At 45.0% G+C, this 11100-nt stretch overlaps 1 protein-coding gene across 9 annotated transcripts in view; it reads left to right on the top strand.

Annotated features, from left to right (window-relative positions):
* The first annotated feature begins 2022 nt into the window (after positions 1–2022).
* The window catches only part of SMARCA2 (SWI/SNF related BAF chromatin remodeling complex subunit ATPase 2), a 165177-nt gene continuing 156099 nt past the window's right edge, over positions 2023–11100 (top strand). For 2 of the 9 annotated variants that reach the window (XM_074330507.1, XM_074330503.1), the window contains exon 1: positions 2536–2911. The gene's annotated coding sequence lies outside the window, so the exon portion shown is untranslated. Of the gene's footprint in view, positions 2160–2535; positions 2912–3552; positions 4542–11100 lie in introns of those variants that run through there. The other 7 variants (XM_074330509.1, XM_074330505.1, XM_074330506.1 and 4 more) reach the window with 5 other exon arrangements.

Below are 11100 nucleotides of genomic sequence, written 5' to 3'. Positions count from 1 at the left end.
GTTGACATGCCAGAGAAACAAATTAGGTCCACCAAATTTAAAACTTAATATTACCTAATGTAATGAGTATTGCCATAAGGTTAAAGTCCTTTTGTAGATAACTAGGTTATCTGGCTATATTATTAGTTGCAATTTAATAGGCAGTTAGAAGTTATACTTTTACTACATTGCTAATTTTGTTTAAGACTTCTGGCTGTCTATTTCCCAGTTAACAGTTATACTGGCATATCCTCAGGCAGAAAACGAAGTTCTCACAAAAGATTCTTCAATGCATACTATATTTTATTTCTCTTAGATGTGTTACATTTGTTGTCTTGAGGTTCACTTTTGGGATAGGCAGAAAATTATGAAGCTCAAGTTGACACAAGCAAGGTAACAGGGCCATAGAAAAACAACAGGGTGGGTGACCCTTGACACACCTAGCCACCTGAAAGTGGTGCCCTTGCAGACTGTCCTTCCTCAAGCAGTGGACCAGCAAGGTGAACAATTCTCGTCACTTAATGACCACGTGCAGCATTTAGTGTTCTTTCATTGCTTTGTGTCTTCAGTGTACCCACTGCATAGTTTTAAGCATCCTAGAATTGCATTTCAGACCTGATTGCTCAAATAGAGTCAATTTTGCAACAGTAAAATGGTCTTAAAATAGGATTTTACTCTAGGGGGAAACATCCTCAACCAAGTAGTCACCGTGCACTTTGAATGACTAATTTAAACCATTACTTTACAAAATAAGGGATAAATCATACTTTTCAGAACAGTACAGTATAGGAACAGTTTTAATTTTAACAGTCAAGCACCGTCATTAATCTGAGTCTAAAATAATAGGCCCCTGATTTTAAAGTCTAACATTCTTTCACACTTCATAAAACTAAAAATAAAATTGTCTCAGCAAACACTGACCTGTTCCTCCTGCCAAAGTACTGTATTTCAAGGAAAATTGGAACAAGAGGTCTCAAAACCGCGAAGTGCCAGCAGTTTACTGTTTGTAGCCTTAATTGGTCTTAAACGTGGGGTGGGAGAGAAGATTCTATGGTCTGTAGAGAATAAGAGATTTACTCCCCTTCTTAAATCAAAAGCAGATTCTATGCTTCAACTGCCCCCTAACCCGCCCGCCCTGCCCCCACAGGGTTGTTTTTCCAAATTTTTGAATATATTTTACCGAAGATGACAAGTGAGGGAGGTCAAAGTGCTGTGTCTGGTCCACAAAGTAAACAGACAGTTTAGGGCGGGTTTATTTATTTATAAGGCGTTCAGCCTCTCAGCTGTTTTCCCCTCATTGGCATTTGGAAGCTTGCAGTCCTTTAGAAAAGAGGTAGATTTGGCAGGAATGTTCTTTGTGCCCTCCTTCCTTTTGATGGGGGAGAAGGGGGCCGATTTATAACTGCAGCCTCGGGTGGCGGGCGGGGGGAGTGAGAAAAAGTTTCAGCCGGCACAATGCCTCCCCCCGCCCCCACAGTCAACACTATGCCACAAACCGCTTCGGTGCCACTCGGAGCCCTTCCCCTGTCCCCTCCCTTTCCCTCTGCAGGCTCGCTCTGGCAGGCGGAGGCACCGTTAAATTCCAGCACCTTCTTCACATACCCCCAAACTACTACACGCTATTACTACGGTTGCCCTCCCCCTTTCGCTTTGCCTCCTCCGTTTCCCCAGCCTCCCGGGAGGAGCCCGGCAGCGCCCCTGGAAGAGGTCCACCCGGAGAGGGATAACGGGCGCCCAGCTCCATCAAGCCTTGGGGCTCTCTGCGTCCTGCGCAGTTTCTCTGCTCCAGGCACAAACACGGCTCGAGAGCCGGCGCCTTGCAGACACACACCGATCCACGCATACAGTAGAGCTGTCTCCGTCCACATTCTTGCACACCGCCCCCTCCTCCCCCGGAGCTCCCGGAGTCGCTGAGCGGGTCGAGTGACAGGCGCGTCCCACCAACCCGCGCTGGGGCGGGCAGGGAGGAGCGGCGCGCGGGGCCAACTGCGGCGCGTCTTCCGGCGCCCGTGGAGGAGGCTGAGGGTGGGACGCGGGGCGGAGCCGGAGTTTAGGAAGAGGAGGGGATGGCTGTCATCAATGAAGTCATATTCATAATCTAGTCCTCTCTCCCTCTGTTTCTGTACTCTGGGTGACTCAGAGAGGGAAGAGATTCAGCCAGCACACTCCTCGCGAGCAAGGTAAATATAACTTACAACTCCTTTCTCCTCTTTCCCCTCCCTCCGGCCTCCCCGGCTGCAGCCGCCGCACAAACCCCTCTGGCACCGCGCCGCCTTCGCCGGGGATTATTCATTATTATCCTAATTATTATTTATTGTGCATGCACAGAGACCAAAACAAATAGGCGGGCCAACCGCCACAACAACAACAAAAAAAGCCCGCCTCCTCCCCGCGGGCCTCAGGTGGAATGCTCTAACGACAGCACCCGGGCGGCGGTGGAAGAAACGGGAAAGTTTCAACCGAACCTTGCTGTTCTAATAATAACAGTAATAATTACTACTTCAAGGAGGCGGGGTGGGGGGGAATTCCCAACACACCACAGCCTTGACCCTGGGTAGGCAGTCAGCGATGCGCTGCCAACTCAAGGTTGCAATACACACTCTCGGCAAGGTTGCAGTCCCCCCCCCCCCCCCGCCAACCCCTTAAAAGCCGGAGGGGGTGGGGGGTGGGAAGGAGGGGAAGGCAGGAGGATACAGGAGGAGGATGGAAACGCGACAGTTCATCCCGAGCAGTCCTCCCCGGAAGAGTTGGAAGAGGAGCGGGAGAAGGAGGCAAGGAGCCCGGGCTTGCGGCGGGGCGCCAACCAAAGCGGCTGCCACCCGCTTCCCGGGGACTAGTTTAAAGGGTTCCGGCTGCGGAGACCTGAGCGGAACCCTGCAGGAGAAGCTTGAGCTGGCGCGCCGAGCAGAAGGCTGCCACCGCCGCGGGGTCGGTGCGTGCCGGATCGGAGGTGTCACCTCCACTTTGCGCGTTCCCTCGGGCGGGGATGGGAATGCTGACCGGTAGGCAGGCCTTTAGGGGAAGGGGCCGCCGGGGAGCTGTGCCCGGGGCTCTGCGGGCGTCCCTGCCCCTGGTACCTGGCAGCCGCGCGGGCTTGGGTGTTGAAGTTCGGGGTGTCGGGCCCGGGCCGCACTGCTGGGAGGGAGGGAGGAGACACCAAAGAAAGAGGTCGGAGGTGCCAGCCGGGCTCAGTTACCCTGCCTTCCTCCCCTTCCTCCCCCTGCACCCGGGTTTGTCTTGTTTTGCTTTGCGCCTTCCCCTAGCTGGAACCGCGGGAACCGCGGGTGTAGATCGCCCCAAATCGTCTGGGTGCTAGGGGCGCTTTGGGGCCCGGGAGAGCCACGGTGGCTGCGGGCCGGGAGGCCATGATCCAGATAATCCTCTCTGCCTGTCACAAACAGTACCCGCGCGCACGCCGGCAGTGGCGGTGGCGTTCGCCGGAGAAGGGGAAGGGCTGCGGGGGGCTGGGGGGGTGGGGAAGCAATGGGGGGGGAGAGGCGAGGGCTGGAGGCGGGGAGACCCGATGGGAGCCTCCTCCCGACGATGACACGCACCCCTTCTTTCTCGTTCCCTGCTTTCGAGTTGCTTTATTCCCATCCCAACCTTTTTTACCTTTTCCTCTGCTCTTCCCTCTATCCGGCCGGCCCTCTTCCCTCCTCCCGTTTGTGTTGCAAAACATGGCCATGCCATCTGCAAAGGTGTCGAGATGCACTTCCCCAAATAACCGGTCCGGCGCGCCAGCACCTAGGCACCCTCCGGCTGCGGGGCGCACCAGAGCCCAGTGCCAAGGGTGCCCCGCACCAGGCCTCGCAGCCTGGGCGTAGTTGCACCGAGAGGGGCCGGGCGCAGCAGTGCGGGCTCGCGGAGACACCCGCGCCCTTCTCTGGGCACTCGGACCGGTTTCCGGTACACGCGGGGAAATCGCCTCCTGCCAGTTTCTGGGCGCTCGCCCCTGCCCCGGCCGCCAGGATTGCATTATTATTTTTATCCGGGTTGCTGTTTGCGGCGGATCCTGGTGAGCGCGGGGCTGGCTGGGCTGCTAGGGTGGGGGTTGGGGGAGGGAAGTTGGACGCGGATCAGGCAGGAAAAAAAAGTTTGGCAGGGCAGCTAAGTGGGGTGGGGGGGGTGGAGGGGTAGGAGAGGGCGGCGAGCTCCGGCGGCTTGCGTCTCGGCGCCCTCGGGGCCGGCGCGAGTGTGTCTGCGCGTGAGTGTGTGTGTGTTTTGTGCGCGCCCGGTCCACTGCGTTGGGAGCAGGGCGCGGGCCCTCCCCCGGAGCTCGGGGAAGACCTGGCAAGATTTGGAGGAGGGGGCTGGTTGGGGTGGAGTGTGAGTGTGGCTGTGAGTGTGAGTGTGCGCGCCCGAGCGGCAGAGAATCAGGAAGTCACAGCAGCGAAGCGCACACAGACATGTTTGATCGCCGTGACATGACGCGCGCGAGGGAGGAAGCGGCGGCGGGGGCCCGGCCGCGGGACCCCGCGCAGGCCTAGGGCTTCGGCGGGGAGACCCGCTTCGGGTCGCCAGCAGCACAGCCACGGCTTCTCTTTTTGTTCCGCGTCGCCCAGGTAAGCAACCTTCGCTGCCGCCGCCTGTTGTGTGCGGAGCTTTCCAGCACTTTCCCTGCCGACTCCCTCCCGTCTCCCGGCTCTCTTTTCCTGCAGTCAGGCAGGCGGAGGAAACGGGCTCCTTCCCTCCGATCGATCGCGTGGAAAACTTTACAGAGGGAGGCATCATGCGGAGGAAGGCGAAGGCCTTGCTGGCTGTTGTCGCTTGTCATATCTTTCTCCTGCGGGTCCGGAGAGTGGAGTCGCTGCGCTCTGGGGCTGTTGCACTTTCAAACTTCGGGCCTAAACGTGCCTTCAACTCTCGCAGGATTTACTGTAGCAATAAAATAAGTATTTAGAGTCGTCCACTTGGTCTTGCAGGGTTTGGATTTTTTAAGAGAAGAAAACAGGCTCGGGAGTCGAGGGAAGTGGGGGTGTTGTGCAGAATCCATGCCTTCTTTAATGTCTGCACAGGCTGTTATGTAATTTTAGTGGCACATGGGTACAAAGCCCATTCTGGGCTTCTCCCCGCTTTTGTTTATATAACTTTGGGGAGAGTTTTGCAAGATTGTCACCTTTTCCCCCTCCCCTTGGTGCTTTTGAAACAGTAAAGTGACCCAGGTTAGAATTTGATGGAGAGGTGTCATCATTGCCATTATGTAGGCTGTATTCCTAAGTATGTGTAATGGAGCGTAAGGAAGTTTGTCTACTGCATTGAGTGGTTATTTTTAACATCTCTGTGTTACCAATAGTAAAGGTAAATTTTAAACTTCCATTTCCAAGGATTTATTTATTTATACCTGGTTGTGCCATGCTTGTAGGAACAGAATGCTGGTATGAGCAGAAATATTGTTTGCATGTCGAGAAGTAAATTCCTGTTCAACCACTAAGACTCAGAAATCACTGAGAGCTGTACTAAAATAAAAGCCATGCTGAGTGTTGTATGCATGTGTGTGTATACTTATATATGCACATACAGATGTTTTCGGTAATATTTTCCACCAGTTATTTGGGGGACCACTATCCAAGGCTTGTTTGCCAACACTAGACTTGGTATGCATCCAACCTACTGCTAACATACTGCTGAAGAAGAGGTGTGGCAGCTTTGAATTCAAGTTGGTGCATTGTCATGCAAATTGAGACACACTTTTAGGAATCTAATTGCCCTTTTATTCTCCTGGACTTTTTTAAAAAGCTCCCTGGCAACTCAAATGTTTGCTACTGGAAAGAAGGGATTTGGAGATACCAATTAGGTACAAAAGATATTTATTGAAGTGGACTGAGGAAAAAAACCCAAACCTGTAGACTGAGCTCCATTTCTTTTGTTGGGATCATTAAAGAGAGATGCTATATTGGTAAAGAACATTGTAAAATAAAATAGGAGTTTGGGGTATCAGAACCCTTGAAGAATTGGCAGAGGTGAGGGAGTGCTTCTTTCAATGCAGCCTTTCTCTCACGAGTTACATCCCAGCTTCAGGACTAGCTGCTCTGTGGTGTTTCACAGAAAATATTCACCGCAAGAGTGTGTTCAAAGCAGCCTTAGATCTTTTCTTTTGTTCGTTTTTAAAGTGGGTTTTCAGCATTTCTCGTCAAGTTTCTTGAAAAGGGCTTTGACCAACACCTGAGGCTTGGAATTGACCAAAAAAAAAAAAAAGTGCCTCTGCCTTGTATTATATTGTTAATGCTTGAATTCTGTTTAAAATATTTCTGGCAGTATAACTAGAAGACTTTGGCGAATAATTATTTAAAACTTTTTTTCTTTTAAGTTTAAAGTAGTTCATTTCACAGACCAGTATAACAGCATATCCCATTCTTTTCTAGGAGATAATTGGGATACCCCCTATATTACTGTAATATTTTGACATTTCTTTTTAAAGGCTTATTATGTGTTGGAGCAAGAGAAAACTTTCATAAATTATAAAAGTGGTGCTGTCCTCCAGTGTTTTCATCTTTTTTTTTCCCTTTAGAAGTCTTCCTTTGTAAACAAGGCCTTTGTTTGTCAAACTCTCCTAGGTCAGCAGCTTTTTGATACTCCAGAGAAATAATAAATCACTATTTATGACGTCTTGACATGCTGCCATGAAAACAACTGAATTATCACAAACATAACACTGAGGAGTATTTCCCAGCACTAGCTTATTGAGGGTGTGTTGGTAGGACCTGATTTAACACCAGAAGTTTTGAGTCTCAGTTTCTGCTCAAGATGATTTTAAGGGAACTCATGGACAGTTTGTTTCTTAACATGAGTGGCCTTAGAAAGCTCTCTTATAAATGAGTCACATTTCTGCAGCATTTCTTGTGAACAGATGAGAAAATTTCCCCAATGTAAAAGCCACATTTGGAAGCTACTTCTGATTTTTTGTCCCTTTTTTATGTAAAAGAATTATTTTCTAAATTGTTCCATTTCCTTAAATGTGTTCTGTAGATTGTTTTTGACCAACAGAGGATTCTGAAATTTCTGTCATCTTTGGAAGCATTTGCATTATAGATATTTAATTTCTAGTCACTTAGTAAAGTCGTGGATCATTCCATAAGTAGTTGGGAATAGAAAGTACAGATGGTGGTAAGTTATTTAGTAGAGTATTTAGGAAGGCCTGGGGTACTTATTTTTTCTAAATAGAAAACCGAGACTTGATATTTACCAGGAAACATAGGAGTCTAAAACTTAGTTCTGCCAGAGTCATTAGGAAAGATAGCGTATTTATTTGCGTAAGGTATATATCACCAATTTAAATGGGATCTTGCAATCTGGGTTTGGAAAACTTTACCACTTTATTACTGTTTATTATGACTTTATTTTTTTCTCATAGTAATACAGCACTTTTCCTTGAACGTATTCAGGATATATTAGAGAGAGACTTTAAGTAATACAAGTTTTAAAGATGTAGTAAAAGATACTTGAATAATTATACTTTAGCAAAACATATCATAGAGCTGACAAAATTCAGGAGCTAAATAGCTAGGTCTTTTGAATGTTAGATATAAACAACATTTAATTATGAGTCAATATGGAATACAGGATTTTGAGTGAAATGTTGACATAAGCCTTACCCTTCAAGACTTCTGAATTTATAATACATTATTATGTAACTCAGGCCTAGTATGTATGACTTATGCTGTCTTGTTAGATATATAAGACTTTCAGAACATTTCAGACAGTTATAATCAGGCCATATGCCTCTATGATTTACAATCTTTAAAAAAATATAGCAACATTCTATTGTAGTTTTAGGTGTATAAACATCAACTTAAGCACCAATCTTATACCAACATATCACCTTCCTCTACGCAAGCACTAATGTTTTAGAAACTTTAGAAACTGACCTAATTAAAATACGGCCTTTTGTAAATTGATGAATGGAATCCACCGAAGTTGAAGTAAATTTAACATTTAAAAATCATTAAATGCAATTATAACTCACCCCCCATCTTTTTTTTTTTTTTAACTGAATTCGGAATTTGGGAGTTCAAAGTATATAAATAGAAAGAAACCCTCTGACCAAAAAGGATTGGGATATGTGGGTTTATAGGTTAATGCCATAGTAGTCCAAAGGAAATCCTGTATCAGTTTGTGTTTAAATTGTGATTTTCTTATTTAGGGTGATTGGACATTTTTTTAAGCTACTTGATGTTGTATATTCCAGTTTTTCCATCCCACTGGGAGATAAGTCATCGAACTTGGAAATTGAATATCCATGAGGCATGCCCTCTCCCATCTTCCCCCTGTGCTTTTGAACTGGGCACATAATATCTTCAAAAATGTTTGCAACTCTCTTGTAGTTTGCTCTTGTGCTGTATTCCTACATGTTCTAAAATGCTGTTAAGCAAAATCCATAATTCTATAAAAAGTAAATGATCGGCCGATGAGAATTTATGTGTTTTAAGGAATGTACCTGAACATGTAAACATATGAATAGCAAATGGTAAACTGCACAGGCCATGTGATACAGGGAGAGATTAGGATGAGCCCTCTTGGGTACATGGGATAGATAAGGTCTTGGAGATGGGGTAGGGTTGCTGCCAGTGGAGGGTGGGGGTGGGGTGGATTGGGATCATCTGAGATCAGAAAGTTCTGAATCCCAGGGACTGAGCCTGAAGAATCTGTGAGAAGACTAATATACCAGTTTTGACCTCATTGCCCAGGACAAAAGGTTCCAGTTGGGTAGAATTTTCAGAAGATGAAATTGGAGACGGTAGAAAAACTTGACTTCCAGGCTAAAGCATGAATATTTTATCCAATGGGTATTGGAGGCTTGTCTCTCGGAAGTTTTGAGCAAGGGAATTCATGAACAAAATATATTTTAGATTAATCTGGCAGATTATGGATTCAAGTCTGGGGTGGGAATTGAAGTCTTTAGAAGGATCCTTGGGATAATGTACATTTTTTTTTTATATGATCCGCACACCAGGTGTCTTCCGATGTAATGTTTTATTTGATTCATATCTAGATTGAGGTTGTAGCCAGCTATTATTATGCTTATTTTGTAGATAAGGAACTTGAAACTCAGATAAAATTAGCTACATGGTGATTTTTTTAAATGGCATATTAACATCATAAATGGCCATTATCCACTTTAATTGCAAAGAACTTAAAGGGTTCCTTCCTGAATTTTGTTAACCAATGTCACCCCAATACATTTAATTAAAAAAACACACAAAAAAAACTTGGCCATAGGTTTGTGAGAGTAGATGAGAGCTTAAAAAAAAAAAAAAACACAAAAACTCTCTAGCTGAGACACTGTCACATTTTTAATATCATACTGTGATAGAATAATTCTATTAACATCCCCTATAAATTCTAGAAAACAATTTTTCCCACCTCAGTTTCTTATTACGTGTGACGTAAAAGTTTGTTTATTGATTAATTATGGAAAACAATTTTTTTATTCCATTCTTTCTTAGTGAATGTGAGATAAAGTTAATTATTGTGTATAATGTAACTGTCTCACCTTCATAACTTTGCCTGGCCACGTAGTTCATAGTTTAGAAGAGTGATTTGATAAACAGTGTTATGTAGTTAAGTTTAGACTGGATGGTCTAACATGTTGGTTTATTATATTAGGCATCCTGTGATTTATCATGAGTAAGCTATAATTGATGACCTTCAGGTAGGAGAGACCAGAAGGCAAGAGACATGTGACCCATTTTAACACCTGGTTATATCTGTTCTACTATGAAAATGTCATTAGCTTTGGTAGGAAGTTTTTCTCCTTGTGATAGGTGCCAGGTTGGCCAAAAAGGTGGCAGGAAGTTGCTTTCATAATGAACAAACTGCCATTTTGCACCGACATTACAGTTAAAGGGCAAATGTAAGCCTCATTAAGAAGGAAAGGGAACAATGTTGAATGTTAATGATGATGTTAGGTGTATGTTATTGATATTCTCTTTATAAATAACAATATACTGGGATTAAATTTCTGCTAGTCCTGCAGACTGATTTCAGGGGTATTTTCTTGGCTAATTCACATGACTAATTGCTGCATGGTTTTGTGCTCCATTATGGAATAGAGATTTGGCGAAGAGAGTAGTTCTTCCATTTCTCTTCAGGACAGGATTTCTCTGAATGGGGTTCTACTTCTCACCAGCTGATAGAACAAAAACCTACTCTTATCTTAGGGGATCAATCTAAATTTGTTTCCCTTTCCAAATGGCAATTTGAGACAAAAGTAACAGTGTCCTTTATTTTCTGCAGTCTTGTGAATGGTGATGGTGAGTCCCAGTCAGTGGTGGTTGCATAGTCTCAGGTCTCTGTTTCCACATAAATGCACAGAGCTGTTTCAGCTCTAACTTGACATAGGTTCAAATACACGGCAGATGTCTAATAAACACCTGCATGACGACCTTTATGATAATTGTGATGCAAATACATTTATTAAAGGGCAAAGAGCTTTCATCTAATATTGCATATTGTGTCTGAGGACACCTTTAACTTCATTAATTAGCACTTAGTTTGAATTCAAGGCAACCTTTTGTATTGCAGTAGGACACTTTATTTTCTCCTTCATTTTGGATCTCCCTCCAACAATATTCAGTCATATGTTTTTCCAGGAATTCTTTGGCCAGGCTGTACAGTTCATCTTCTGAAATTAGTTCCTTGACATTTTTGTGCATTCTGACTTCTTTTCACCAAGAAAAGTACTTTCAAATTTCCCCTTGAGATCTCTTATAGCCCAACAAATTACTCTCATTTTTATGTTATATCATAATGTTCTAGAAGATTTTTTAAACTTCTCAGTCTTTAACTTAAAACCAAAATTAATGTTGGTATTTTTATAAAACCAAATTAATGTTAGACCATGGAGAGAATATACTCACTGGAATCAGATGAAGCTTGGTTTGAATCCGAGAGCTGCCAAGATCTAATGGCGTGACCTTGGGTGACTCACTTACTCTCTGAGTCTCAATCTCCTCATTTTAAAAACATAAGGTGACCATATATATATATATGTTCTGGGATGTTGAGGATTAAAGAAATAATGTATGCTCCATTCATATCTGTTTCATTCTCCTTACCATTTCTGTGCTCCCACCAGCCTGATAGCCACTGGCTGGGCCACCATCTTGCCTTCAGTCTGTTTAT

The sequence above is a fragment of the Rhinolophus sinicus genome, linkage group LG04 (genome assembly GCF_036562045.2).
Source record: "Rhinolophus sinicus isolate RSC01 linkage group LG04, ASM3656204v1, whole genome shotgun sequence".
NCBI lineage: Eukaryota > Metazoa > Chordata > Mammalia > Chiroptera > Rhinolophidae > Rhinolophus > Rhinolophus sinicus.
This window is presented reverse-complemented; position numbering and strand designations above follow the sequence as displayed.